Source organism: Myotis daubentonii, chromosome 2, assembly GCF_963259705.1.
Source record: "Myotis daubentonii chromosome 2, mMyoDau2.1, whole genome shotgun sequence".
Taxonomy (NCBI): Eukaryota; Metazoa; Chordata; class Mammalia; order Chiroptera; family Vespertilionidae; genus Myotis; species Myotis daubentonii.
Genome location: NC_081841.1, coordinates 195,614,487 through 195,640,264, shown reverse-complemented (window position 1 = coordinate 195,640,264; position 25,778 = coordinate 195,614,487). Strand labels below are relative to the sequence as shown.

The 25,778-nt window shown below is 39.2% G+C and overlaps 1 protein-coding gene across 8 annotated transcripts in view; it reads right to left on the bottom strand.

Moving 5' to 3' along the window:
• Positions 1 to 25,778, bottom strand: part of SLC20A2 (solute carrier family 20 member 2) — a 96,136-nt gene that overhangs the window by 53,905 nt on the left and 16,453 nt on the right. Inside the window, exon 1 of one of the 8 annotated variants that reach the window (XM_059685279.1) lies at positions 10,607 to 10,748. The exons of the other annotated variants lie outside the window; for them this stretch is intronic. The gene's annotated coding sequence lies outside the window, so the exon portion shown is untranslated. Of the gene's footprint in view, positions 1 to 10,606; positions 10,749 to 25,778 lie in introns of those variants that run through there. 8 annotated transcript variants of the gene reach the window in all.

The following is a 25,778-nucleotide window of genomic DNA, read 5'->3' as shown; positions in this document are numbered from 1 at the left end:
GTCACCTTCACTTTTGAAATACAGCTTTGCAGGATATGGAATTCTTTCAGCCCTTTGGTTTGTCTTCTCACTGGCTTCTGGCCTCTACTCTTTTTGATGAGAAGTCAGCTGTTAATTTTACTAGGGTTACCTCACATGTGTTGTCACTTCTCTCTTGCTGCTTTCCATATTTTCTGTCATACATCGTCTTTCAAATTTTGACAATGATATGCCTGGGTGTGGATCTCTTTGTGTTTATCCTACTTGGAGTTTAAGTGTTTTGAATATGTACATGAGTGGTTTTCATCAAATTTGGGAAGTTGTCAGCCACTACTTCTTTGAACATTTTTCTGCCCCTTTCTTCTACCTCTGGTATTCTTATTGGCATACTTAATGGTGGCCTATATTTTTCTGAGGTTCTGTTCATTTTTCTTCATTCTTTATTCTTTTTGTCCTTCAGACTGCATAATCTCTAGCACTCTATCTTCAAGTTTGCTGATTCTTTTTTCTGACAACTCAAATCTACAATTGAGCTTCTCTAGTGAGTTTTTTTTAAAAAATATATTTTACTGATTTTTTACATAGAGGAAGGGAGAGTGATGGAGAGTTAGAAACATCGATGAGAGAGAAGCATCAATCAGCTGCCTCCTGCACATCCCCTACTGGGGATGTGCCCGCAACCAAGGTACATGCCCTTGACTGGAATCGAACCTGGGACCCTTCAGTCCCCAGGCTGATGCTCTATCCAGTGAGCCAAACCAGCCAGGGCATCTAGTGAGTTTTTTAAAAATATGTTTTCATTGATTTTTTAAAAAATATATTTTATTGATTTTTTACAGAGAGGAAAGGAGAGAGATAGAGAGTTAGAAACATCGATGAGAGAGAAACATCGATCAGCCGCCTCCTGCACATCTCCTACTGGAGATGTGCCCGCAACCCAGGTACATGCCCTTGACCGGAATCGAACCTGGGACCCCTCAGTCCGCAGGCCGATGCTCTATCCACTGAGCCAAACTAGTTTTGGCTTCATTGATTTTTTTACAGAGAGGAAGGGAGAGGGATAGAGAGTTAGAAACATTGATGAGAGAGAAACATCGATCAGCTGCCTCCTGCACGCCCCCTACTGGGGATGGGCCCACAACTAAGGTACATGCCCTTGACCAGAATCGAACCCAGGACCCTTGAGTCCGCAGGCCAACGCTCTATCCACTGAGCCAAACCGGTTCTGGCAAGTTTTTCATTTTGGTTATTGTACTTTGCAATTCCAAAATTTCTTTTTTTTTAAAAGTGTAATTGTGGTAAAGTACACATAAAATGTACCATTTAACAATTTTTAACTATACTGTTCAATGGCAGTAAATACATTCACATTGTGCAAACATCATCACATCTACAGATTCTCATCTTATAAAAAACAGAAACTCTATACTCATTAAGCAATAATTTCTCATTCCCCCTCACCTCATCCCCTTACAACTCATTCTACTTTCTATCACCATGAATCTGACCACTCTAAGAATGATGTACTTAAAATCATACAGTATTTGTCTTTTTGTGACTGCCTCATTTCACTTAGCATAATATCTACAAAATTCATCCATGTTTTAGCATGAGTTAGAATTTCCTTCCTTTTTTAGGTTAAATAATATTCCACTGTGTGTGTGTGTGTGTGTGTGTGTGTGTGTGTGTGTGTGTGACATTTTGTTTACCCATTCATTAGTCGATGGATATTTGGGTTGCTTCCACTTTTTGGCTATTGTGAGTATGCTATTAAAATGTGTACAAATCTCTCTTCAAGTCTCTGCTTTCAATTATTTTGGGTATATACCCAGAAGTGGAATTTCTGGGTCATATATATGTAATTGTTTTTAACTTTTTTAAGAACTACCATACTGTTTTGCACAGTGATTGCACCATTTTACACTCCCACCAACAGTGCCCAAAGGTTCCAATTTTTCCACATCCTCCCCAACATGTTATTTTCTGTTTTATTTTGTAATAGTAGCCATCCTAATGGGTAGGAGGTAATATCGCATTGTGGTTTCAATTTGCATTTCTCTAATAATTATTGATGGTGAAGACCTTTTCATGTGCTTGTTGGCCATCTGTCTATCTTCTTTGGAGAAACGTCTATTCAAGTCTTTGCCTATTTTTTAATCAGGTTGTTTGTTTCCTTGCTATCAAGTTACAGGAGTTCTTTACATATATATTCTTGATACTAACCCCTTAACTGTTAAGGCTTAACAGATATATGATTTGCAAATATTTCTTCCCATTATGTGGACATATTTTCATTTCATTGATTTTGTCCTTTGATGTACAGCTTTTAATTTTGATGTTCAATTTATATTTGCTTGTGCTTTTGATGTCCCATCTGCATTTGGTCCTTTTTTAAAAAAATCATTTCTATTTCTTTAAAGACAGACTCTATTTGATGAGTCACTGATACCACAGCTTCCTTTAGCTCTTTAAGAATAATTTCTTCTAAGTCTTTGAACATATTTGTAATAGTTGCTTTGAAGTCTTTGTCCTCTATGTTCAATAGATGGGTCCCCTCAAAAGCAGTCATCTCTATTGTCTGTTTTATTACTACTGTCTATGCATCACACTTTCCAGTTTCTTTACGTCTCAAAAATTTGTGTTAAAAACTGTATATTTTAGAAAATATATTGTAGCAACTCTGTACTGATATCCCCACCCCACCCTACACCCCCGGAGATTTGTTGTTCTTATTTGGTTGAAGCCAATTTTGTGAAGTCTTTCCTACAGGTGCAGCTGTTGATGTCCCTTTTCCCATTTTTTCCCCTTCGTATTTATATTTTAGTCTGGCTTGCTAGGGGTCACCCATGGGACAACAAAAGCCACTTAATGGTCAAAAATTGTACTTAAGCCCCCTTAGCTAGTTAGATTTTCAGCCTTTACCATGTGGGGGGCTTAGAGACTACTTTCACAGTTCAGGAAGTAAGGGATGAAGGGAAGGTCTAAGTATAAAGGAGCTATACAAGGAAACCCTTTGTAGAGTTGGGATTATTATGTATCCTGTCTGTTTGGTAGTAATAAAACCCTGAACATGTGTAAAAACTCATAGAGCTGTATACCAGAAAAAGTAGACTTTACTGTAACGTTTTTTTAAGTGATCAGGATTTGCTTTTTTTTTTTTTTTTTTAAAGATACCTTTATATCCATATTGCTTTTACATAGCTGAATCCAATTTGATCGCTGAGGTTTTTTTTGGAAGTTCACTACTTAGTATTTAATGGGGAGATAGAAAACAAAATCTTTCTTATTATAGTCTTGCCTACTGGGATCATTTCCTTTCAAAACACAATAAAGATTAAACTTTTTAAAAGAGGTATCATTCTAATACTTAAAAGCATCTTGAAGATAGGCTGAAAGCTTGAACTCCTGTGCCAAACAGCCAAATTGTGAATGGAAAAAAAAAAAAATTCTTGAAGGCAATTAAAAGTGCTACTTTTAAGGATAAGAACATAAAAACAGCCTTTTGACTGACATAGAGAAAGTTTTCGTACTTTGGCTGGATAGATCAAAGCAGCCACAACATTCCCTTAAGTCCAAGCCTAATCCAGAGCAAGGCCCTAACTCTTCAATTCTACAAAGGCTGGGAGAAGGCGAGGGAGCTGCAGAACAGTTTAAGGCTAGCAGAGGTTGGTTCATGAGGTTTAAGGAAAGATGTTTCCATAACATGAAAGTGTAAGGTGAAGCAGCAAGTACTAATATACAAATTGCAGCAAGTTATCCAGAAGATCTAGCTAAGATAATTAATGAAGGTGGATATACTAAACAACAAATTTTCAATGTAGATAAAACAGCCTTCTATTGGAAGAAGCCATGTAGGACTTTCATAGCTAGAGTGGAGAAGTCAATGCCTACCTTCAAAGTTTCAAAGGACTGGCTGACTCTCTTATTACGTGCTAGTGCAGCTGGTAACTTTAAGTTGAAGCCAATACTCATTTACCATTCAAAAAATCCGAAGGTGCTTAAAAATTATGTTACATTTACTCTGTCTATGCTCTGTAAATGGAACAACAAAGCCTGGATGACAACACATCTCTTTGCAACATAGTTTACTGAACATTTTAAGCCCTCTGTTGAGACCTACGTGTTGTTCACAAAGAAATATTCCTTTCAAAATATTATTGCTCACTGACATGGACCCAAGAGCTTGAATGGAGATGTACAAGTTTAATGTTGTTTTCCTGCCTGCTCACACAACATCCATTCTTCAGCCCATGGATCAAGGAATAATTTCAACTTTCAAGTCTTATTAAAGAAATACATTTGGTAACGTTATAGCTGTCATAGATAGTGATTCCTCTGATGGATCTGTTGAAAATCTTCTGGAAAGGATTCCATTCTAAATGCCATTAAGAACACCTGTGATTCATTAGAAGAGGTCAAAATATCAATATTAATAGGAGGTTGGGAGAAGTTGATTCCGACTTTCGTGGATGACCGAGGAGTTCAAGACTTTGGTGAAGGAATTAATTACAGATGTGGTAGAAATAGCAAGAGAACTAGAATTAGAAATGGAGCCTAAAGATGTAACTGAATTGCTGCAATCTTATAACTAGTGGCCCGTTGCACAAAGATTCACGCAATAGGCCTTCCTTCCCCTGGCTGCCAGCACCGGTTTTCCTCTGGCACTCAGGACCCAGGCCTTAGGTCTGGCCGCAGCAGTGAGGCTTGGCTTCTCTGCTCCGGCTGCTCCCAGCCCCTCCTTTTTTTTTTCTTTTCCCCCAGCTCTTCAAGCGGAGCCCAGGCCCCCAGCCCCTCCTTGAGTGGAGCCCAGGGCGGACTGGAAGCCTGGGTTTCCCCTGGTGACCCAGGCCCCCAGCCACTCCTTGAGCAGAGTCCAAGGCCGGTGGGAAGCTTGGCTTCCTCCGTTGCAGGGAGCAACCCAAGACTCCTGCTCACTCCAGCTCTGTGGCCACCGTCATCTTCAGTCGTCTTCAGTCTTCGCTCTACGCCTGCATATGCAAATTAACCACCATCTTTGTTGGGTTAATTTGCATAGTTGCTCTGATTAGCTGGTGGGTGTAGCAGAGTGACAGAGTGATGGTTAATTTGCATGTTTCTCTTTTATTAGTGTAGATTTTTAATGAATGAGGAGTTGTTTCTTATGGATGAGCAAAAAAAAAGTGGTTTCTTGAGATAGAATCTACTCCTGGTGAAAATGCTGTGAGAACTGTTGAAATGATTACGAAGGACTTAGAATATTACATAAACTTAGTTGATAAAGCAGTAGCGGGGTTTGAGATAATTGACTCCAATTTTGAAAGAAGTATGGGTAAAATACTATCAAACAATTGCATACCACAGAGAAAGAGTTATGAAAAGAAAAGTCAACCGATGCAGCAGACTTCATTGTCTCATTTCTAAAAATTGCCACAGCCACCATAAACTTCAGCAACTACCACCCTGATCAGTCGGCAGCCATCAATATTGAGGCAAGACTCTCTACCAACAAAAACATCATGACTCACTAAAGGCTCAGATGATGGTTAGCATTTTTTTAGCAATAAAGTATTTTTAATTAAGGCATGTACATTGTTTCTGTAGACATAATGCTTTTGCACACTTAATAGACTGCAATATAGTGATTATAGTGTAAGCTTAACTTTTATATGCACTGAAAAATAAAAGAATCCATGTGACTTGCTTTGTTAGGATATTTGCTTTATTAGGAGTGGTCTAGAACTGAACCCACAGTATCTCCGAGGTATGCCTGTACCTGATCAAAAGAAGTTTCTTCTGGATCAGGCTTCAAGTCATTTTTGTTCAAGTAAGCATTCTGGATTTATTTAATTGTTACTGACAAGTCCCATGGAGCTTAAAGACACTATGACTCTAAGATCAGGGGGGGAAAAATCAAACAAAACTAGAGATGGCAAAAATCAGGCCTGTCAGAAAGAGGTGTGTAGCTGGATGCTCTACCTTCCAAGTCCCTAAGGATACTTAACTATGCACAGTAGGCTGGAGCAGAAAGTGACAGAACATCACTACAATTCTCTCTTCCTGCTCAAGCCACCACTTCAATTTCAAGTCAAGTCTACAGTAATCACTCTTTAAAAAAAGAAAACACACACACACACACCCAAAAACCTTTTTAATAGATGGTCCCCATTTGTAACTCCCAATCACCTCACTATATTGAGTACATTCATATCCTCTTACTTTTGCTTTTAGTCTTCAAATAAAGGTAAAAACAAAACAAACACATTACCCAAAAGGAAGAAAATAAACTCAGTCCAAGTCCTAAGCGGAGATTTATTTTCCTCTGGCTCTTACAAAAGTCACCCTTTCCCCTGACAGACACCAACTAGTCTTCTTACCTTTTCTAACTTAGTCTATAGTCTCAGGAAATATTATCTGCTCTATCCCTTTTAAAAAGATGTTCTTTTTTCTTTGAGCCACTCAACTTGCTTAACAAACATCTTTAATCAAACGTAACCACCCAGTTATATTTCATCTTGAGGTGACATGTGGCATTTCCTACATCTGTGCTCATCCTGTGCAGTAGAGCTTTGTGACTCACCTAAGTTGAAATCACTTGGCAGCGATGACATGCTGATGTGGCTACCATAATTCTCACTGGGAACAGTGTTTGATCCATTGAATATCTGACTACTTGGGTTGAATAGTTCACCCACATCTTTTCCCCTCGTCCACCCAAAGAAAATGAAGATAAATCCATGTGATATGTGTCCTTACTTCTACAAGGAGCCAATAGTGGAGAGAGGAATTACACAATTATTCCTAAAATATAATTGCAGGAGAAAGAGGCAGGATAAGAAAGAAAGAAAGGAGAGGATGAAAAGATGAGCACTCTTTGTAAGGAAATTTGAAAAACCAGTTCTCTTAGTTCCAAATATTCCAGACAACACTCCTATATGAGTAACAAAGATTCTGAACCAAGGGCTAGGCCAAAGTATGGTAGGTAGTACATGATAGTAGATTCTATTTGGTTTCCTAAGGCACTTTGGCTTTAAAGAAAGTTTAAGGTATCAGTACTGCTGAAAGTGGATTCAATTCAATCTCAATCTAAACCTCTATGGCCAGGTAAACCTGGTGACAGGTTCCACTCATTTAGGCCTACGCTTAGGAACGTAGTTCAAAGAGAGACCCTTTAAATAACCATCAAAAGTACTTATTCTCACATGTCACCATACTAAGTGGGCTGAAAGGGAGGCCTACTGTTTTTGCTCAAGATTTTCTTAAATCAACTGCCACTGTACTAACACAGTTACTCAAAATAACCTTCAGATGAAGACCACAAGGTCATCATAGCAGCACTGGGCAGAAATAATTGAGGGAACCAGCACTCTGTTAAAGTGGTGTCACTTTTAGTAAACAATGATGAGATACACTTTGACACTACAAAAATAAGTGCTTTGGAAACACTAGCTAGGAGACTTTTTCTTTCCATCATCCCTCATCATCACCACTCAAAATATTATCTAAGGTCTATGGCAGGGGTGGGCAAACTTTTTGACTCGAGGGCCACAATGGGTTCTTAAACTGGGCCGGAGGGCCGGAACAAAAGCATGGATGGAGTGTTTGTGTGAACTAATATAAATTCAAAGTAAACATCATTACATAAAAGGGTACGGTCTTTTTTTTTTTTTTTTTTTTTTTTAGTTTTATTCATTTCAAACGGGCCGCCGCGGGCCGTAGTTTGCCCACGGCTGGTCTATGGCATATGGTTCCACCATTCTTTATATGTAAGATCTAGAATGATAGTCCCTTAAATATTTAAACGGATAATCTTAACCCCAGAAGTATTATTTTAATGGCTTAAAAATATGCTGCATCCACCAGCTCCTTTCCTTTGCTCTCCAAACAATACAAAACCTGAGATCCTGGACAATCTGAGATCATACTAGAGTTCATTGAACATACAGAACAGTAAGTAGTGAAAGCAGACCCTTGCTGAATATCTTTCACACTGTAGAATTAACAGGATTAATCATTATCAAATAATGGCTACACATCAGCTTGTGTGGGCCTCTTCCCATGAGTCTAGATCTCAAGTCTCTTTCTTAAAAATAAGTCAGATTTTTTCATTACAAAAATAATACTCATGCATATAAAAATTTGTTAACTACAGAAAAGTAGAAAATAAAACAAGGAAAAATGCTCCTGGCTTACCATTGCAATATAACCATTGTTTATGTGCACATTTTTGTGTATTAGTTTTATCCATTGGGGTAGGCATTCTTCACATAAACCACTGAGAGGCCGCTACCAAAATAAATAAAATACAAAAGTTAAAACAAAAATGAATTACAGCCGAAACCGGTTTGGCTCAGTGGATAGAGCGTCGGCCTGCGGACTGAAAGGTCCCAGGTTCGATTCCGGTCAAGGGCATGTGCCTTGGTTGCGGGCACATCCCCAGTGGGGAGTGTGCAGGAGGCAACTGATCGATGTTTCTCTCTCATCGATGTTTCTAACTCCCTATCCCTCTTCCTTTCTCTCTGTAAAAAATCAATAAAATATATTTTTTAAAAAAATGAATTACATAGTTCTTTTATGAAAAGAACGTTTTTCATTATTACATTAAGTATTATATGCTCCTTGAAGAAAAATATATAAAATAGGTAACTAAAAACAAAGAGTAAAACATCACACGTCAGCTCATCTGCTACAGATAACTATTGCTTCTATTTGGTTGATAGCATTCCTTTTTCATGTACATGTAAGTGACACCGTTTAAAAAAGAATGAAAGCCATTAAAAATGCCTCCCATTAAAAAATGGTTCACACATATGTATTTTGTAACCTGCTAGTTTTACTCAAAATAGATCTAGCATCATCATTTTAAATGGCTTCGTGGTGTTGCATTATATGGTAACACCATATATTATTTAATTAGTTTCTTATTAGGTTGTTTCTGGGGATATTTGTTGAATTATTAGGTCAGTAATTCTTGTGTAGTCAAATTTTCCCCTTCTTTCTCTTCAAGTTTAATTTTCTTGACTGAACAACTATAATGAGACAAAATTTATCCTAAACCACTTAAAACTAGTCTTTTTTTAAAAATATACTTTTATTGATTTCAGAGAGGGAGGGAGAGGGAGAGAGAGAAACACCAAACATGAGAGAGAATCATTGGTCAGCTGCTTCCTGCATGCCCCCTATTGGGGGTCGAGCCTGCAACCTGGGCATGTACCCTGACCAGAATAGAATCATGACCTCCTGGTTCATAGGTCAATGCTCAACCACTGAGCCACACTGACCAGGTACCACTTAACCACTCTTATTTTTAATGACCCGTATGTGGACTAGATATAAGATTGATTTTAGAAACAAAATTATTTTTGTCAGGGCTAAATCCTAAAAAGAATGGCTATTTGGTAATTTCTCTTTATATAGAAATAAAAATCACCACTGCCTGCCATCATTAAGAACCAAATCAACCGACCACTTGGAATTTTCCTACTGGATATACAATGACTGAGCGATTACAGGTTTTCAAGAAAATATTTTATATTCAGAGACTAATTTAGGGTATTAAAAATCAGCTACCTCTACCCTCTGGATTAGTGAAACATATCTTATCAGTGTGCAACCACCACATTCACAGGGCCTCGTACCCTCTGTAAATAGACACAGATGTAGGGAAAAACAGTGCAGGCAGCTTAATGTCTGAGAGGTCAGTTTCTTCAAACATAACAAGGTCCCAAGATTGTATAACAGTGTCGGTATACACACTTGCCACCATTATCTGTCTCCCGTTACAAGGCAAACTAGTTTGAGCCAGAATGTCTTCATTTGTCTTTTCTCACTTCAAGGAATTTTTAATACTCTGAAAATGTGTAATTAATTACAGCTATAAAAGCCAAGGTTTCTTCCTATCCCAATTTTTTTAGTGTTAAAACATTAGGGCCACAGGCCCTGGCCGAGGGAGAGCACGTCTACGCTGGAGACAGCAGTGCGTCACTTGTGGGATACTTTTTGAACAGCACTGGCAAAACATGTCCTCAGAGAACCCTTTTTTCATTATGATCACTGAGAGCTTTTATTGTACTAAATGCTATACAAAGTGTAACAAATAGACACACTCTCAGCACTTTGTGTTTTCAACCCAAGACAATTCTGTCAAACAAAAGCATAAAGGGAAAATATACAAAGGGCCAAGACATAACTAAATTAAAATGCATTTATATCAGGTGCAAAAAAAAAAAAAGTGGCAGGGGGTGCGAGAGGAACTCTTAGAAATAACTATTTTGTCTTGCAAAGGTAAGAACTGCCAACTGCCCGACTCAAGGTAATTAATTACATGGGAGAGGACATTCAACTGAATAACCACTTATTTGTATAAAGTCCCCAATAATGTGTATCACTGGCTGTTTCCTGCAGATACAAAATGTTAAGATGAAATAGTTCCCTATCCTCCACCTCTAACGTGTCATCCTGTATTTTTGCATCCTCTTGGGATCCCCCCACTTCGCCCCTCCTTCCAGGGTGCCCAATGGAATTCACCACCGCAGGGGTGAGGAATGCTATTCCTGCAGCTGGTTAAAACTGCTCACCCACCAACTTCCCCTCCTCTGGAAATGACAGAATTGGGAAAATGGAGCAAAGTCAAACTTTCCCTACAGCTTACCTCTCCTCTGAAATGGCATTCATAAGGCGACGGACTGATCTAGCCATTGGTCTGCAACATGAAATGATCACAGGCTAACATCAAGGGGCTCCTCGTTTTGACCTCTGCCCTAATTTCCCTTCCGATGACTGTGAAAAAGTCACATGGGGAAGAAGGGGTCTATTAAACAACATTGTGATAAGTAGGATACCTGTGGTAACACAACGTTCCTACTATCATATTATCTCATTTGATTCTCATTTGAAATGGGCACTGCCTTAACTACTAAGTTCAGAAAAGTAATTGCAAAATTCTCCTGGTTGATTATTAATCTTCTGTAAGTGCCAGAGGAAATCCAGAGCAAAGTCAGAGCTAGACGGGACTTTGAGAGGTCACCTATCTCCTGACTTCAGAGAGAATACTGAAAACATTGCCAAGAAATAAAAGCCCATTTTTGGATGATTTCAGGATCCAAATTCTGTTTTATAATACTCTTTTTCATATCTCATTTAGTGATCCTCAGACTTTAATGTGCATCAGAATCATTGGGGGGCCTTGTTAAAACACAGATTTCTGGGCCCCCTCCCAGTTTCTGAATCAGTAGCTGGTGGATGGGGCCTGAGAATGTGCATTTTCACAGGTTTCCAGGTGGTACTGGCACTGATGGTACCGGGACCGCATATTAGGACTCTGGTTCTAACCTAACCCTTACTGGACTGAACTCTTATATTTGCCATGGAAATAGATACCAGTTGTTCATTATTCCTTGGTATTGAGGTAGTCATATACTTGAATAACAATTCAAGAGTCCCCAGCCATTTTTCCCCTCCAGGCTAAATAATAGAAGTTCCCTAACATCTTATTATAGGTATCATTTTTCAACCCTTTAATCATTTTTAAAGGTTCTTTGTTGAGCTCTCTCCAAGTCTCTTTTAGTTGTAGAGACATGAACTAGGCCCAGATCCTTAGTCAGAGGCTGGCTGAGGCTGAGGATAAAGGGGAAAATGACTCACAGATTCATACAGTATACTCCTGTTTCTTAATCTCCAATACCCAAGCTTGCCTTATAAGCTCCCTTCTGATTCATGCTCTTCTGACTCCTTTATGAGCTGCAGTAATGTTTCGTTGACCTTCATAATGCCTTTCTTCTGAGGTGCTCAAAGCACTTCTCTAATTTAACAGCTGACTCAACATCCTAAACCAGTACAGAGACAAGTAAATTGTTATATTGCATATCAGTTCAGGAGGGGAGAGAAAATCTGGAACCCAAATTCAGAATTCTATCCAAAGATAATTATACGGAGAAAGACTCTTCTTATATTTATTGGACTTGGTAAGATATCAAGTTGACCTACTTCACATGACAGTACCAGTTCCAGGTGTAAGTCAAACTACTGAAACTCCTTCCCTTTGTGGGGACACTGTAATAGAGAACAGGAGTTGTGGATAAGGCTTTAAAGGCTTCTGGGGTCAGTCTTCTCACTCATTTTCATCACTTGCCCAGCTGTTGGAAGAGAGACGATCAGCACCCCAAGTGGCACTGCAGTCTGTCCTAATCCAATTGGGCAGAAGTCCACATGAACTGAAAGCTAACCCACAAGCTTTCCTTGACTCTTCCCACACCATCTTGTTCTCCTTTTCTTCATCTCCATATTCTTTTTGCCAGTGTACTCAGTGTGTATGTCAAGGACCCAGCCTCTGTGTCCTCCCTAATTTTAGCATGTGAGTTCTTTGAGAGAAGGAACTATGCTTTCTTTGTGCATTGTATGTGCTCTGGGGGTGCTTAATACATGCTAAATAATAACAACAGAGCCAGTATTTCCAGGAGAAATCAGCATTCCTGCCCACAGGCAGATCCTACCACTTACTTATATACAAGATAGGCAAAGTGGAAGGCATCCCTCTGCTCACAGTTCTTTCATTTTAGATAAAACAGTTGAAACTCAATATAGCAAAGCCTGTTCCTACAAAACCTTTTGAAAGAGAACATTCTAGAGATGTGATCACTGAGCATTTGCATTAGGCTCCAAAACAAAGGGAACCTGTTAGATAATGTAAGTTCCCATATAGCTATGCAGCCAAGTTACCTATTAAAAACCTCATGTGGATGAAGGAGATGCAGAGAAAAGATTGCTCTTTACTTCCCTAAAAAGTCCCTCAAAGCTTCAGAGCAGAAGGCTAGTTATTTGGTATAAAGTAACAGCAAATAAATCTACTGCAGTCAGGAACAACTCTGTCAGAGCCTCTGGTTTGTGACTATTTTAAGAGGTAAAGGAGTAGGAGGAGAGGGCAGGCCACCACTGAAAGTAACTGAAACAGGACTAGAGGACAGATAGGCACAAAGTTAACGACCATGACAGCGATGGTGATGGAGGTGCAGGAGGGCACAGCACATGGTTGAGACCATGGGCTCCTGGACATTTCTACAGGCCACAAAGCCGCCTGTGTTTCTCAGCATCTGGACCCGCATTTGTGACTGAGTTGAGCTCATTGTGAACCGTCATGGCCAAGGTCACAACTAGTCAACAGAGCCTCTACTCATGAAGGAACCATAACCAGTATCACTTCATCAGGCACACAGGCTAAGAAGAAGCAGAGAGCCACAGCACCAGCAAACATGAGAAATCCTGACACCGACACATAATAAAAATTATCTCCTTTTTCATTCACCTGTATCACTCTCTCACAGCCCATAAATCATTAAAACAAACACTCTGGAAGTATTCATGAGCCTTTTTAGAGACTCTTAAAAGAACACATGCTTCCGAGTAGTAAAAACAGTGTACCTTTAAAAACACTCCACTGAGATTTGGATGGCGCCTTATTGACAACTAAAAGTAAGAATAAGAATGGTTATTTTCTTTGAATAAAGTATATATTATGAAGAATATGCTGGAACAAAGTCTTTTTTTTTACTGCTGAAGATGATATTACAGATGTTTTGTGATAATTACAATTAATCTGGACTGCAAATCTCTCTTCAATAAAATCTTAAAGTTTTTTTTAAAAATTTCCAAAAATAGCCAAGAACTCAGTTCTTTTTTCCCGTCTTACATTCTTTTCCTACTAACTGTAGCACTGAAACACTTCCTTTCATTGTTGACACCTTAGGTCATTTGGATTTAAAATCAAACAATACATAATAACAAAGAAGTCATTAAATAAAGCTTTCAAAATGGGAAAATGGCATTTGAGGGCATGCCTCCCTCCTTGTTCATAGCGAGGAGAGACAGGGACGCCTGGTAAGCAGCTACTACACAGCCTATTAGAATTGTTTCATTAAAATCAATATTCCTGGAGGGGATATAATTTACAATTAACTGATAAAGAAATTCCTTTACAAAGGCTCTCTGTTATAAGCAAGTTGTTTTGGCATGGAGTTCGTGTTCTCTGAATTAAAACACTTCAAATTAAACAAGGTGATTCAAATTTAAAATATTCATTATTAAAACCTTTAGTGTTCTTCAGTCCAAATTGACACTGGCAATACTTGTTAAATTCAGAGCAGTTAAAATTAGAGAACTTCATGGCCCTTGATTAATTTAGATAACTAACTCAAACTTGCAGAGGATGCTTTCAATTACTTTCTAAAGCCTTCATTCTAAAAGTATTTTACTTAACTGCTTCTCCTTAGGAATATATGGATTTATTATTGAGTACAAAATCCTCCCTAAAAAATAAAAACTGTCCATTTACACATTTTACAAAATTACATTTGACTCTCTCATTATTTCTGGACCATAAGCTTGTAGCTCAGGGTAAGTATAATATAAAGGAATCCTTTTAACATAATACACACACACAGAAATTAGGTTACCATAGAAAGTAAAGCTCAGTGATACAACCATTTCCATTACTCGAATACTTTAACAGATAAAATAAGTAATCATTTACAGATTGCCTTGCAAAGATAAAAATAGTAAGAATCAAATACTTTCTCTTGGGAAAACGGAATAAAGCAGGTTTCTTGTAGAAAAACCTCTTGCCACCATTCTTAGAATCCTCTAAAGCACTCACCCCAAAGCTTCTGGTTTTCCTACGAAATTAAAAATGACTATTATAGTAACATTAAGAAGATTTAAGGAGAAAAGAACAAAGAGAACTCTTAAAAATTCTCCCAGTACTTACAAGTACTTTCAAAGGAAATCTGAGCCGCGATTCTTCAGAAGACTGCTCTCCCGCTCGCTCGTGAACACAATCTGAAGTCTAAAATAGATATCCTATCATGCTGGCCGGAGAAGTCACATTTCAGCTTACTAACTTTGACTTGAGTAAACAGTTTTACAACCCATAGAACAAACCCTGGCTAAAATTAACAGCACCCCAGCGGCAAGCAGGAACTAGCTGATTCGCATCATGTGTGCCTGGATTTATTCACTAGGACAACGTCGGTGTCCTCTTAATGGGAAATTTGGCCAAGGGGCGTGCTCTGGTGAACAATACACAGCATCATGATTATGCTAATTACCGAATTCAGTCCAATGATACTAACTTCTTTTAAGTTGTTTTTGCAAGTACTGACAAAGAAAGAGTAAGCTCTCTTTCTCTACAGGCACTCACTTGATTTTTTGAAAGCACATTCAAGTCAGAGGAAACTTTGGCAACAAGGTGGCAGTGCTGTATGCACTTCACAAGGAAAAGCCTGGTAAAAGGACATTCTGTCAGATTACTTAGCGTGGCCAGAAGTGGTACTATGTGAAGTTAAATAGGCAACAAGCACACATACTACTGAGTCTATCTATAAGTAGCCTTGAATGAAAGCTTTTTTTCCCTTGCTATATTATGAACGTATTTCACATGCTTGCTTTTTAGCTTTGTCTTCTGTACCTCCCAAGGAATTGCTATGAGGACACAGGTTCACTAATAAATTACAACTGAGAACAAACATCTCAAATATTTGCAAAAGGCATCGTTCTTGGCAGGAAGCATTTTGAAGTGTATTTAACTGCCTGGCTGGCTGTGCTAGTTAATAGTTCTCCGTAAGTGACTGATCTTCTCTATCTATAAAGCATATTGAAGCTCAAGTTAACAGCTAAAGAGCACAAGTATATAGCTAATATTCAAAAAAAATTAGAAGTAACATGGAACTTTCTTTAAAAAATATAAACTCCCTTACTAAGTATAACTGATACCAAAGACACAGAACTGCTTAATATCTATCTATTCAAGATGGTTCAGGCTAGTTTATTTTAGACATTTAAGTTCTGATGACACATCTGGCTCTTACTGAACACTTTATGAAAAATATCAAACCATGTTACAAATATCAATCAACTTTCCAAACAGCTATGGGAGATGTCATTTTCCCATTTTAAAAAAACAAATGGTAAACAGTGAAATTCAATCAATGATTGTCCAAGGCTTCTTTCTGAATCAACATTGCATTATCCCAACCCCCTCCTAGCCTCTCTCTGACATGTCTTCCATATTCCATTTAGCTATAATCCGGTAGATCTTTTCAGAACTGGTTGTTTTCCTAATTTTAAAATGTCATATCAGTTTAGACTTCAAGAGATTTCTTCAACTCATCTCTCAAATTCCAGGGGCTCACTTAACACACGATTACAGGAAAGTGTCCTGTAACATGGACTTGACCGTGTCCTTACAAAGCACTGTCCACCTGTGGCATTCATACCCCAAGTGGCAAACACGGTGCTTGTCATTGGCATGAGCTGGTAACCACCAGCACAATCCCCCTCCTGTCTGTACAAAACTGTAGCTGCTAGTCTGGGATTCCACCCCTAGTGACCCATCTCAGGCAGCGCTAGCCAGCACCCATTCCACCCTCATGAGATGGTGGCTGGTGACACCACCACCCCGACCCAAAGGCACTGGAAGTGGGCATTTCTCACTCTGTGCCAAAGGCAAAAAAAGATGGCTGACCTCTGATTAATATAATTACTCCTCAGTGATCCACAGCAAACTTACTTTGGAATTCTAAAAGCCAAAAGAGGATGTTGGGAGGCTATTTTAAACACAATTACCCTTATCCTATTACATCATAGTTCAGTAGAAAACATTATTTCTTCCCTGAACCAGAAAGAAAAAGCAAATACACCAAGTTTATTTCTGTATCGATTATACTGAATCCAGTTCCTTATGATCATGCTGAGTATGACTCCACTGTTTCTTTCAACAGTGGCCACACCTGTTCCAAAATGCAAGAACCAAAACGTTCCAAAGAAAATAGTGTATCCTCTGATTTACATTAGCCACCCTGGTGCTTCCTTTTCGCTCGTGAAAATAATTTAAACGTCAACTGTACTTTTATTCCAGGCATACTTATACCAGTAGAGAAAATTCTATGTGCATCATTAAAAGCAAGATAAATTCTTCCCATTCCTTCTCATGAACTTTTGGTAGTGGGGGAGGAGGGACAGGCAGCACTATGCCAGTGGACGGTGGTGATCTAAGGGATCTTTAGTCCAACAGATCCATGGAATTAAAAGAAAAACAACTGTTTTTATGAACTTGCATGAATGAATTAACCTAGATATAGATTCTCTAGAGCAACTACATATGATTTAAAATTGTCTAATAGTCGCATTACAAAAGTAAAAATAAAAAGGTGAAACTAATTTTAATAATACATTTTATTTAACTCAATATATGCAAGACACTATCATGTCAACATATAATGAATATAAAAAATGACTAATGAGCCCTGGCCAGTGTGGCTCAATGGATGAGTATTTCTCCCTGCCCACCTGCTCCCCACAAGGGTTGAAGGTTCTGTCCCCAGTTCCGGTAGGGGCTTGTGCAAAGGCAACCAATTGATGTGTCTCTCTCACATCGATGTTTCTTTCTGGGCCCTCCATCCCTCCACCCCCTTCCATTCTCTCAAAAATCAATGGAAAAAATATCCTCAGGTGAGGATTAACAGTAAAACAAACAAAAAATGACTATTGAGCTGGTGGGGGAAATGGAAAGCTAAAGAACTGAGACAGACAGAAAGAGAAAGGAAAATGATTTTCAGAAAGGAGGAAGAACTAAATGGAGGACAAACAGATCAAAGGAAGAAGAGAAGAAAAGAAGAAAAGAATTTCTTCCGAGGCATAGAATTCCCCTATAAAGCATGTTAACATATATGGGACTATTCCCATTCCAGGACTAGGTGCTGGGGATACAGACAGTAAAGACAAGGGCTCTGTGTTCAAGGAGCTCACTGCCAGTGCCCACCCAGGCAATACAACGTTCTGATAAGTAGGAGCAGTTATTGGTTACGTGCTACGGGAGCACATGTGAGGATGGGGGCGGGGAGCAGAGTTTATTTTTTAAATAAAGGTTATTTTCTAATGAAATTTTGAATAGATGTTCCAGGATATCTCAGGATTCTGAATTTTATTTTGGAACTTCAGAAGAGTCATGGAGAGATCGGTTATTTCCAAAATATTTAAAAGTGACACCTGGAACTAGCAGTAAAGTTACATTCTGAGCTATCCATCAGTTTCAGATTAAACCTGGTTATTTGGTCCAACGAGTGAAGGTGTAGGGTAGGGAAAGAATAGAAAGGGGGAAACAATTCATGTTTTACCATGGTTTCCAGTTTTTCAGAGAAGACATAAAATACTCACAGGCTTCATGTTGCATAAAAAAAAAATTACCAATCTTAGGGATGAAACTCTTTGATTGTAGCTGTGGGGTCAGAAAGAATTGAGTTCAAAATGTAGTCCGCCAGCCTCTAGCTACATAACCTCAGGCCACTTAGCCAGCCTCTGTGAGTCTGCTTCCTCCCTGTAAAACGGTGTTAATGCTGACATCAAGGGGAGAGTTAGAACTCTCAGAGAGCCCATGCAAAGGGCGTACAGCCCAGGCACATAGGAGCTTTCCATGGACAGCCATAGCCATATGATGACACCCCTTCTACATGAATATAGTCCTTGCTGAAGATCAATTTGGGGTATTTATTGAGTGAGGATTAAAGCTTCCCTATTTTTATAGCTCAAAGCTTCAAAAAGAAAAGTAGAAGGGGGGGGGGGTCAAATGATTAAGTATTTCAGGGAAACCAAGGGTCTATAAACTATCTCTTTGAAAACTCTGTAGCTTTGACAGCCTGATTAATTTTTCTCTATTCTATCACCTCTTGTTGCTAGTGTAAGGCTAAGTCAGAATGTAGGGACACTGACTAAACAGTATATATGTACAAATTCCACACCTTGGCAGATTGTGCAGTAATAACTCCTATTTGTTCCCACTTCCCGACATTCATGCCCTTGGGTAGTCCCTCCCCACACTGACTCTGGGCTGGCCAGCAAAAGACAGCAGCAAACATAACCCAGAGACTTGGAAAGTGCAGGCCCACTGGGGCTCGCTCTCTCGTTGCACTTTGGAACGTTGAGACCACCGCATGAAGCAGCCCTACTAACCTACTGAGGATGAGACGACCACATGGAGCAAAGATGCACTCTGCTCCTGTGCCCCTGCGCCAGCCAGCAAGACGACTGTCTGATGTGAGTGAGTCCCAGACCATGTGGCCCAGCCAAGCGGCCAGCTAACCACAGAGATAGGCCAGCTAACCACAGAGATAGGCCAGCTAACCACAGACATCGGCCAGGCTAGCTCAAACCAGAAGAACCACCTGGGTGACCTACAAAATAGTGAGACATAATAAATGTTTGTTTTACTAAGTATTAGGTGGTCTGTTATGCAGCAAATCTTCAAAAAGTCTAAAATACTCCATTCCTTTACTTCTAAATGAAACCTTTTAAGACTTTCACAATTTTATAAAAAATTTCAATCGTGATTACTACATTTACTTCTGTCATATCTATTATGTTAAACTAAAATGAAGCAGTGATATGCTCTGATTACAAAATTGCTAAAATAGTAAGTGTTCTATTTATTTCATCCCATCATTTGAAACAAATATTATGTCCTTCAATACTACAACTATATATACCCTAAAGCAATGCCTTCTCCAGCCCAGACCTAAGAGTGATTACACTGGCATAGTTCATAGCTAGTTAGCCTGTCAATACTTCAGAAATGGATTAATAGTGCCAATTTATATGCATATGAACAGGGAACTCTAAGATTTGTTCAAAAGGTAGCTAGATATCCAAATGTGAAGTAGAACACAGCACTTGGTACCAATTTACTAAGATACTTGAAATCAATATTTTATTCTCTAATTTTTAATAGTTTTGTTGTAAATGGATATGGTCTACTCCCAACCAGATAAATTGAGAAGTGGTCACTTTCAGGGTAAGCCACTCAAAATCAACCTCAAACTAAAAGAGATGAAATATTCCTAAGGGATTCTAACTTCCCTTGGCTATAAGAATCCGGTCAGTGGCTAGTTTCTTCAGGGCTGTATAGCCTAGTCTCTTGATGTACATGGTTGTATCTCTTAAGCACCAAGAATTCATTTTAAAAAGTGCTTCAATGAGTGATCATTTTAAAGTAGCAGCAATAAGCAAATATATATAAACAGGATTAACAACTCAGCTCTAAGAACTATAATAGCCCAGTAAATATAATAATCCAAGAGGCCATTCTCAGAAACAGCAGAGACTAGTTTCGTTACAGAGGCCCTGGTTCACAAAAAGAGAGGGCAAACAGTAGCGGGGTATCTGTGGTTGACCGTAGACGGTGAAATAGGAGACAACTATCCATTTTAGACCTAATGCTCCCATTGTAAGAGTTGTTTTCTTCGTTGTTGACATTAGATTTGTGTTTCTTAAAATGACAAAAAAATTATTCTCTTTAAAAGTTTCGCAAATTGAGAGCCTTTCTTGTAAACCACATTTAAAGGAGGAGCTCTTGATAGATCTGATTTCTTTAAAGCTTAAAAAACTCTTTTTAAACAAGATGAATGGAAGCATTAATAAATTCCAACTATGATTCTGATTTTGAATAAGAAAAATATTGTCCTTATTGTTGAAGCTTAACAGATATAAGATTATAAAATATTAAGCAGCCAGTTAGACACAGGATACTCTATTTGTTCATACACAGCATACCACAACAAGTTACACCCAAATCATGACATCAGAGTAGTTAGTACTCACTGCTTTTTGTATAAGTCCTAAACAAGCTATCTCTTCTCCTACATGTAGGGGTGGGTCAGTGTCCAGGAAAAATAATTAATATAACCCAAAACATTCCCCAAAGCATGAGACCAGTTACTAAATTAATCTCTTTCAAAATCATCTTTAATTCTGGACACTGAAGAAACAGAAAGAATAAGTCACATTTAAGTTACGATTCTTTAGAATGTGTTGGACAATTCTGAGACACACTGAGAAAAAAAAAATGTATTAAAAATAGCCAAGAGAAGGACAAAGGCCAGGGGTGAGATCAAAATTAGAAACATATAATATCTGGTGAACTGTCCATATAAGGGTATCTTTAAATCAGTAACTCAGTAAGGATAATCCACTGGGCAAAATAAACAGCTGCCATCATCAGAAAGGCTGGTTCTCCATTTCTCATTCAGAAATCCCTCTGAGCCCCAGGAGACAAATACAACTACATGTTCAATAATGCTCAGCAATGTTTGGAGGTATTTTCAAAACTGGTCTCAACTTTCCTGGCCCCAGACAAGAAACTTCATGTACTATGATCTTTTCTTTTTATAAAAGTATGAAAAAGCAAGAGGATAAAACTTCTGCTGAGCATTCCTCACCGTATCTAGTATACCATATTTACTTACATTCCCCTACCCGTGGTCGGCAAACTGCGGCTCGAGAGCCACATGCGGCTCTTTGGTCCCCTGAGTGTGGTTCTTCCTAAGCCTTAGCAGTACCCGAATTAAGTTAATAACAATGTACCTACCTATATAGTTTAAGTTTAAAAAATTTGGCTCTCAAAAGAAATTTCAATCGTTGTACTGTTGATATTTGGCTCTGTTGACTAATGAGTTTGCCAACCACTGCCCCACCCCATGGATTTCTGATTCGCCAGAGCAGGCTGCTGTTTGTTCATTCTCATTTACTTCTTCATTAGTCTCTCAGGGAGCTTCTTAACCTGGTGCCAAGCACTAGAGAAATGAAGTAAATAAGGATCCCATGTTCTAGGACAGTGATGGCGAACCTATGACATGTGTGTCAGAGGTGACACGCGAACTTTTTTGGTTGATTTTTCTTTATTAAATGGCATTTAAATATATAAATATCAAAAATATAAGTCTTTGTTTTACTATGGTTGCAAATATCAAAAAATTTCTATATGTGACACGACACCAGAGTTAAGTTAGGGTTTTTCAAAATGCTGACACACCGAGCTCAAAAGGTTCGCCATCACTGTCCTAGGAGTTCAGAGTAGTGTGGAAGACAGATACTAGTACACAAATCATTATAGTACAATGTAGGGCATATAATGGAAGTGTGTACAAAAGTAAGAGCTGCAATTCTCTTTGGGGCTTGGGAAAGGTTTTTCTATGGAAACTAGAGGCCCGATGCATGAAATTCATGCATGGGTAGGGTCCCTAGGCCTGGCTGGCAATGAAGGCCGATCTGTGGGGCAACCGGCAGGGTGATCAGAGGGAGGGGGAGCCCCCCCACTGGCACCTGCCTTGGCCAGCCTGGCACTGCCTGCTTGCCAGCCCTGCCACCGGTCACCTCCCTCTGCAAGGTGACCGGCAGGGCAGGGGGGGCAGTGCCGGCCCACTGGCCAGCTGGCCCTGCCCCCCCCACCACTGGTCGCCTCCTTCTGCGGGGCAACTGGCAGGGCGATTGGGTGGCCCCCACTGGCACCTGCTTTGGCTGCATTGAGCGTCTGCCCCTTGGTGGTCAGTGCTCATCACAGCTACCAGTCGTTCTGCTGTTCTGTCAATTTGTGTATTAGGCTTTTATTATATAGGATGCCCAGGCAAAGAAAGGGTGAAAGGTATTTTAGGCAGATCAGTACAGGCAAGAGCTCAGAGGCAGGACACAACACAGCATGTTCTAAAATTAGCAAAATAAAAGTACGTGTCTTGAGTGTAAAAATGAATGGGAGAAGAGGTAGGAGATTAGGCTGAAAAAGTAGATTGGTGCTAGGTTGTTGAGGTCCTTATGTGCTATGTTAACACATTAGTTCATTATCCCATAGCCCTGAGGCTCTCAACTCTGGCTACACAATAAAATCTCTTGGGAAGCTTTATAATAAAATACTGAGGCCTGATATTAGTTAGTATCAATTAGTTCATCTAGGACAGGGCATCAGTATTTTTTAAAAAGCTTCCCATGTAATTCTAGTATGTGGTCAGGGGTGAGAACCACCACTGTAGGCAACAGGAAGTCAACACATCTGTATAAGTAGGGTGATGATGTAACAGGTTAAAAAAAAGTTAAGTGGGCAATATGTATAGAGTAGATTAGAGGCACAGAGACTAGGGGAAAATGTCCATTTATTGGCTACTGAGTATACGCAAGAGGTAAGAGTCTGCCAGTAGTTATGAACATTTTATGGGTCACTGACCTGTATGAAAGTCAAAGATAAAGGCTAAAAGCCCTTCCCTTGGGAAAAATGCACATATGTCAAAAATGTACATATATTTTCTGGGGATTATGAACCTCTTTGAGTAATGGATTCAAGTTAAGACACCCTGACCTAAAGCCAGTGATGAGAAAGAGGAGAGACTTTTGAGGTAGAATCCATAGCGTTGATGACTTTCAGGTGAGAGAAAAAGAATTAAGGATGACACTACCACTCATTCCTAGCTTCAGAGTTATCAGTAACAGGTATTATGCACTCTTAAGGAATCATAGTGAGCACTTAACAGGCATTTATCTCACTGAATTTTCCCAATTCTGTAGGCTGGGTTGAAATCATACCTATTTCATAACTGAAGAAACTGAGATTTGGATACATTAAGTAGCTTGTCCAAGGTTACATGTGATAAGTGGTGGAGGAAGAATTTAATCCCAGAGAATATGACTCCAGAGTTTGCAGTATTAGTCTCTTTCCATACTACTTCTGGCAGGTAGTCCCATTAATTAAAAAGAGGAGACAGGAGGATAAAGCAGGAGTTAGAATGAGATGAGTTTGGGAATAAGGATATAAAAAAAAATAGTTTTAGACATGATGTGTTCAAGACAGCACAAGACATAAAGACGACAATATATGTTAAATCGGAAAAAAACAGACGAGAGCGCAAAAGGTGAGAGCAGAAAATACCGTAGGTTTACTGAGTTCTCTCCATGTGCCTGGCACTGTGCTAAGTGCTTTCTCACAGTGGTGTAAGCTCTAGCATCATCTTTCCTTTACAAGTGAGGACACTTACATGGCCATTGGTATAAGCTCTATCATCTCTCCCGTTACAAGTGAGGACACAGAGATGGGAGGTCAGAGTCACATGGCCAGTAAGTAAGTGGGGGAGCCTACCTTCTTAATCCCTAAACTAGACTCTCTGGCACTACAACAAGGAGTAGAAACCAAGGTGTCATAAGTGGCAGCAGCTCCCAACCTGTTCTAAAACACAGAATTTTTTTTTCTTTTAAAGCTTTATATACATATATATATATATATATATATATATATATATATATATATATATAATGTTATACTGTTTCAGTTATTTAAGAAGAAATAAGGGATATTTCTGTCTCAACCAACTTAAAACAAATATCAGAGACACATTTTCCCAGGAAATATGCAAACTTGGTTGCAAACCTATGTAAATGACAAAGCATGAGACAAATTCCACAATGTTGTTATCAGAGTCAGAATTCAGAACAATCAGTCTAATGGAGATAGTGTCTTGTATTTCCTGAGGCCACAACGAAGCCAGGAAGTGGTGAAATTTCCTTTTTTATACTCTTTTTGTAGCTTGAAAAGAATGTGGTTTTGAAAAGTAACAAATAAAACTTGAACCACACTCCACAAGTCTAGACTAGTTACTTCAGGTTTAACAGTGGAATAACTTATGCACTGTAGTTTCAATTAAAACCTGTTATACTTCAACGTTTAAGCATTTTTGAAATAACTGTACTAAAAATCATACAGCCTGAGTCAAAAGCATCCCTCCTATAAAGTACATTTAAAAAGCCTATATTATCCTAGCATTTTCTCCTGTTTTAGAATTAACATACCTGAGAGAATATAAAATTCCAGTTAAGAGTTTTGAAGTTCTGTTGCACAATCTTTCACTTAGACTTAGAGCAAGAATTCCTTCTATAGCCCCCATCCCAGTCACCTGCCACTATGCTTGAAAGGCTCCACTGATGGGAAGTCATTACTTTCTAGGGCACCCCACCTTACTACTGGAATATTATTTCCAGAGTTTAGAGGAAGTCAAAATTCTTTGCCTTGTAATTTTCATTCATTCATTCATTCATTCATTCATTCACTGAGCACTCCTTTGCCCCACAATATGCAAATTAATACATCCTACCCCTGGTCTTCCTATTCCCTAATCTAGGGTTTGCTTCTATTGCTCTTTTACACCTTCTCCTTCAGATCCAACAACCAAACGCCTTCAGCAGTGGTTCCTCATGTGACATAACTCCTCTACAATGTGGGTTCACATATGTAAACACAATTCATCATGTGTGGTCTAACTAACTCAGATTTTTAGCAGCCACATTATAGAGATGCTCATATAAACCTGTGGTCAAATAAACTCCTGGCTCTTTTTCATCTCAGGTGCATTAGAGATTGTCCTCCACCCACAAGCATTCCTCAACTCCTGCAAAAGGTTTATCCTTGGTATATTTCACCTTGCTAATTTTAGAATAGTATTACAACCTATTCAGATTCTGCATCTAGAGTCAGTCTGCTATCTATGGTTTTAGTCATTTATCTAGATTTGTCATCTTGAAATTAAGTAAACTTATGGCAACCCAGATCTTTACAGAAAGAGGACATTATTAATAAAAATCTGTTATCAATGGGAACTCAAAGTACTTTATAGATTCTCTGGACTAAGTACTACTCTGATACACACACACACACACACACACACACACACACACACATATATACTAGTGGCCCGGTGCATGAAATTTGTGCAGGGGGGGGGGGAAGGGTGTCCCTCAACCCAGCCTGCACCCTCTCCAATCTGGGACTCCTTGGGGGATGTCCCACAGGGATCGGGCCTAAACTGGCAGTCGGACATCCCTCTCGCAATCTGGAACTGCTGGCTCCTAACTGCTCACCTGCCTGCCTGCCTGATCACCCCTAACCACTCTGCCTGCCAGCCTGCTTGCCCCCAACTGCCCCTCCTCCGCCGGCCTGATTGCCTCCAACTGCCCCCCTGCCAGCCTCATCA